The sequence below is a fragment of the Dromiciops gliroides genome, chromosome 4 (genome assembly GCF_019393635.1).
Source record: "Dromiciops gliroides isolate mDroGli1 chromosome 4, mDroGli1.pri, whole genome shotgun sequence".
NCBI classification, from domain to species: domain Eukaryota; kingdom Metazoa; phylum Chordata; class Mammalia; order Microbiotheria; family Microbiotheriidae; genus Dromiciops; species Dromiciops gliroides.
In genome coordinates this window covers 72348125-72353135 of record NC_057864.1, presented here as the reverse complement: position 1 = coordinate 72353135, position 5011 = coordinate 72348125, and the positions used below count along the sequence as shown (strand labels likewise).

Sequence of the window (5011 nt, the reverse complement as noted above, 5' to 3'; positions counted from 1 at the left end):
CAATCTTCCTCCCTCAAAAGGGGAGGTCCTTCAAAAACTGCCTATGGGGGCAGCTAGGTGGCGCAGTGGATAGAGCACCGGCCCTGGATTCAGGAGTACCTGAGTTCAAATCCGGCCTCAGACACTTGACACTTACTAGCTGTGTGACCCTGGGCAAGTCACTTAACCCCCATTGCCCTGCAAAAAAACCAAAAAAAACCCAAAAACCAAAAACTGCCTATGGAGAGTTCTCCTTCTGACCTCAGTAGTATACATAACTTCAGGGTGGGCCAGGTGTGGCCCCTCCCAAGTGAGTCAGCTAAAACTCCAATAATTTTTTACCACAAATAATTTTTACATTTCCCCCTTTGTTTCTTCTGAAAACACGTTTGCTTGATGAAACACCCAAAAATAACAGAATATAATACCCTATGCTAGCAAACAATATGTTAATAACAATATAGAAAAGGGAGAAAGGAAAGTTTTGTCCAGAGGGGCAGTCCCTCATGAACCAGTGCTTTGACACGGGCCTGCATAATGGTCAGTCAGTGAATACCAGCAGAGGTATCTGGAAGTAAGACTTTTGGCTCACTGCAAGCTGTCAATTGGCTCCTTTTTGACAAATTGGCTAATTATTTACTCTGTGTCCACTCTATCTGTCTAGTAAGGTAACTCATGGAAAACAGACATGTTAGTCTCAGGAGTATTTTCAGACACAAAGTTACTACTATGGATCCTACACTTTGCATATATTGTCACCACTGCCAGTTGTAATATAGCACCCATTTGGGTAGAAGGTGATCCCATCAATCTCCTTCAGGTGGCCCTAGAGGAACATGATGCATCAATCTGTACAGATCCCATACACAACTGAATGGATCCAGTCCCTCAGTGCTGGCCAAAGGACCACCCTGGTGGATGGCAATGTTATACATGCCCATCCTGTGACTCTCCTGGTGTAGCATCTCTTCCTAGTCTTTCAAGTCCCAAAGGTGCCACGAAGGACCATAGCAGGTGGTGCTCAGAAACCACTATGTACTGAATTGTCTTCAATATCTGCCTCAGTTCGTAACTCTCCAGACTCCCAGTTTCACAGATCCATCAGCAGCACATGAGGCTAGGTTGCCATCTTTCTTGTCGAAGAAAGCAGTGGAATTAGAGCAGAAAACAAGGGCTAGTCTATTCCTATTATGGCATCTGGGGGTGTGCAGGAGGCTGCCACCAGGGACATAGGCCACCCTCACAAACTGCGGTCACTTGGAATTGGGACTGATCACAATATGAGATAGGCCAATCATCTCCCATGTGGCTGCAGAAGCTCTTCAAATACCTAAGAGATTTGGGCAGTTCCTACTTTGGGGATGTCCTAATTGCCTCTGGAATCTGTGGAGTTGGGCTAGGACTTCAATGCCTCGGGTGGTGAACAATTAACAATGCACGGCCTAGAAAACTAGAGGTTGTTGGGGCCTTCCCAGTCCCTGGCTCATGGACACACTTCTGTGGGCTTTATGAATTCTTCATCACGCACTGTGTAAACACTAATCTATTGGGCTCGATTCCTCCTCTCCGACTCAGCCACCGTTTCTGCTGATGGTACACTGACTCATCCTTCGATTTCAATCCCCCGCTTCCCCCCCCCCCCCCTGCAAGGCGCGCCTTTTCTTCCAAACTGCCTTCAGCATGAGGGGGAGTGGGGGAGGGCCAGGCGTCGCCTTCAGGAGGCCTACTGGGCTTGGGGTTGCCCTGGCCGAAACTTGAAAAGAAGCCGCATGGGGTTGCCGGTTTCCTTCATGTAGAGAACGAACCACGGCCGCTGCCAAAACGTTCAGTCCAAGCTCAGAGAACCTGAAAGTCGAAAAAGGCCAGGGACCGTCATAGTCCTGGTCGAAGTACTTGGCACTAGAGCTGGAAAGGTGAGGCGCGGAGGATTCTGGAAGAGGCAGGCAGTAGCGATGGAAGGGGGCGAGGCATGCTGGGAAGTGTAGTCCTTGAGGTCAAGCCTACTGTAGATTGGCGGGGCCGGGAGGGGAGAGGCAGAGTGGAGGGGGCTGGCGGCGGTAAGGATAAGAGAAGTTGGTTTCTTCCCGAGACTGGGCAGAGTCTCGTGAGCGGGAGATGGGTGTTGGGACTTGAGGGCTGCCGGGCACTCAGCACTGTACCTATCTTAATGGCTCTCCCTCTGCTCCAGTCCATCCTTCTCATGACTATCAGATTAATCTTTATTGCATGGATTAAGCCATGTTGTTTTCTGTTCCAAAATCGTCAATGGCTTCCTATGTTTACTAAGTTCGGATTCCCTTGCTGGCATTTAAGACCCTCCTCTACACTCTACTTTGCCAGGCTTATGTCGAAGTACTCATGTCATTCTCTTATTCCTGGCTCAACTACACTATTTTGTACCCCAAACACATCCTACTGTTTTTCTGTTTCTATTGCTTTTGCTCACATCATTCTCCGCCTGGAAATTCTTCCCCCCCCCCCCCCCCCCCCCCCCCCCCCGCCTCCTTTCGAGAAACCTCTACCCCTCCTTTGAATCTCAAATCATATGCCATCTTCTACTTGAATCCTTTGATTCTCCTTTTGGTAACAATTTTTCCATACGGACCTTGTATCAGACTTTACACCACTCTTCCATTTACATAATATTTTGTATGGTGTTACATTGAAACATAATGCGGTGTCTTTAGAGCTCTGAATACATTAGATGCTTAATGTTTGTTGAAGGAATGAATCTCCATGATGTTCACTGTTCTTGGAATCTGGAAGCTAGTTCAGGTTTTACTAAAATTGGCCCTGTTTCTTGGCCATTGCTATAAACTTTTCTCCAGTCTCTAATTAAGCAGCTGATAACCTTGGGGGGGGGGGGGAGTGGTGCCACAGAAATTAAAGGAGAGAGGAAGGATCTTTATATAAATTGTGAGGATAAGATAGACACAAGATGATTCTTTGCCACCTTATTCCCGCAAATGGCAGATGGGACCTCTTGCAGAGATACACCAAATGGTTGAAGTTATTTCTGAAATTTTAGCTCAAGGAGATTTAGGTCATGAAGATAAGGGAATTCCTCTGATATTTTTGTCAGGATTCATTCTCTCCTCTCCTCCTCATGAAGCAACCAAGGAGAAGTCCATACTTTTACTTCATGCCCAACATAAAGCAGGGAGCTTTAAAGCCTTAATACAACCAAAGATTTAAGGACTAATTCCCATTTTTGTTAGAATTGTTCCATTCTTGTAGGCTCACTAATCCTGAAGTTGATTACTCTTATGCCCCCATCTCATTTAATTTTTAAGCCCTGGAATAGGGCCAAAATGGCTAAGAAGGAGAAGGCTGCTCAGTTTCTTAATACTTGGCTAAAAGACAAGTAGCTCAGACATATACTAAGACGATGGGGAGGAGGCAGGTGCAATTTCAGTATGAGATTGGGGCAGCAGTAAGTTTCAAGAGTCAATTATCAAAACAATCCCTTGGAACCCCCAAAATACTGAAATGCAGGACGGTCAAAAATTGTTTCCATAGTGGGGGGGGGGGACTCAAAATAATTTTTTTTTTGGTAAGGCAATTGGGGATAAGTGACTTGCCCAGGGTCACACAGCTAGTAAGTGTCAAGTGTCTGAGGTGGAATTTGAACTCAGGTCCTCCTGGATCCAGGGCCGGTGCTCTATCCACTGCGCCATCTAGCTGCCCCAACTCAAAATAATTTTACAGAAATGGAATTTACATAACCTTAACAACCCCCCTAAAATTTTACCCTAGGGCAAGGCAGGCCTGAGGAGCCATGTGCCAGTGGAAAGAACATTGGAATTGGAGTCAGAGGACTATAAATATGGGTTTGAATCCTGCCTCTGCCACTTAACAGCTCTAAGACCTTGGGTAAGTCACTTAACTTCTTCTGCTTCCTCATCTGTGACATGAAGGGATTGGAATAAATGACCTTGATGGTCCCTTCCAACTCTAAATCTATGCCAAGCTAGGCATTACAGGCTTCCCCTCCCCCAGTCTCATCAAACACAAACACTTCAGATTCCCTGAGGAGCGGCATGACCTCTGCTCTACAGAGAATGTAGTTAGCAGAGCCTGTGATTCGATGGGGCCAGGGGCCAGGGGCCAGGGGCCAGGTAGTTCTATTACATTAAAAAAAAAAAAAAGGTATGAAGCATCTCCTCTGAGCCAATCACTGTGCTAGGTGCTGGGGATACAGGATAATTTTTTAGAGTCAGTCACTGCACTAAAGCATGCAATTTAATCAGGGGAACAGGATGAGTACACAAAGAACTATGAAAGACAACGACTGAAAAATGAGAGCAAAGGACCAAGTGTCATGAGAAGCTAGAAGTAGAAGAGAGCAGGAGGAAACCAGGAAAGACTTACAGATATGACATCTGAGCAGGGTCTTGAAAGATGAAGAGAATTTCAATAGGCTTTGAGGGGGAGGGGGGGTGTCCAGGGATGGAGGATGGCCTGGGAAGAGGTTAAGGCAGGAAAATGAAGGATGAGGGAAACAGCTAATAATCGAATCTGGTTGAAATAGAGTATGTGAAGGGGAGCAGAATGAAGTAAGAGTGGAAAGACAGTTTGAGGCTATATTATGGATGGTATCAGACATTAGGTTAATAAGATATGTCAAGGGTTCTTAACATTTTGTGTGTACTTGCCCTCTTTGGCAGTCTTATGGACCAACTCCTCAGGAAAAAGTTTTTAAATGCATTTAAAAATCCGTAAGATTACAAAGTAAACCAATTCAACTGAAATTCAAAGATCAAAATACCAAAAGAGATCTCAGGTATCAAATTGTTTGAACAGGGGAATCATACCTGTATATGAAAAAGATAATTTTTCCAGTCAGGAGAAATGGTTGGAAGGCAGGCAGTTAAGAATCCATTACAAATGGGGGGCAGCTAGGTAGCACAGTGGTTAAAGCACCTTGGATTCAGGAGGACCTGAGTTCAAATCTGACCTCAGATACTTGACACTAGCTGTGTGACCCTGGGCAAATCACTTAACCCTCATTGCCCTGCAAAAAAAAAAAAAA

The 5011-nt window shown here is 45.5% G+C and overlaps 1 pseudogene; it reads right to left on the bottom strand.

Annotated features, from left to right (window-relative positions):
- Positions 1-715: 715 nt before the first annotated feature.
- Positions 716-4021, bottom strand: LOC122754615 (annotated as a pseudogene).
- Between the last annotated feature and the right edge of the window lie 990 nt (positions 4022-5011).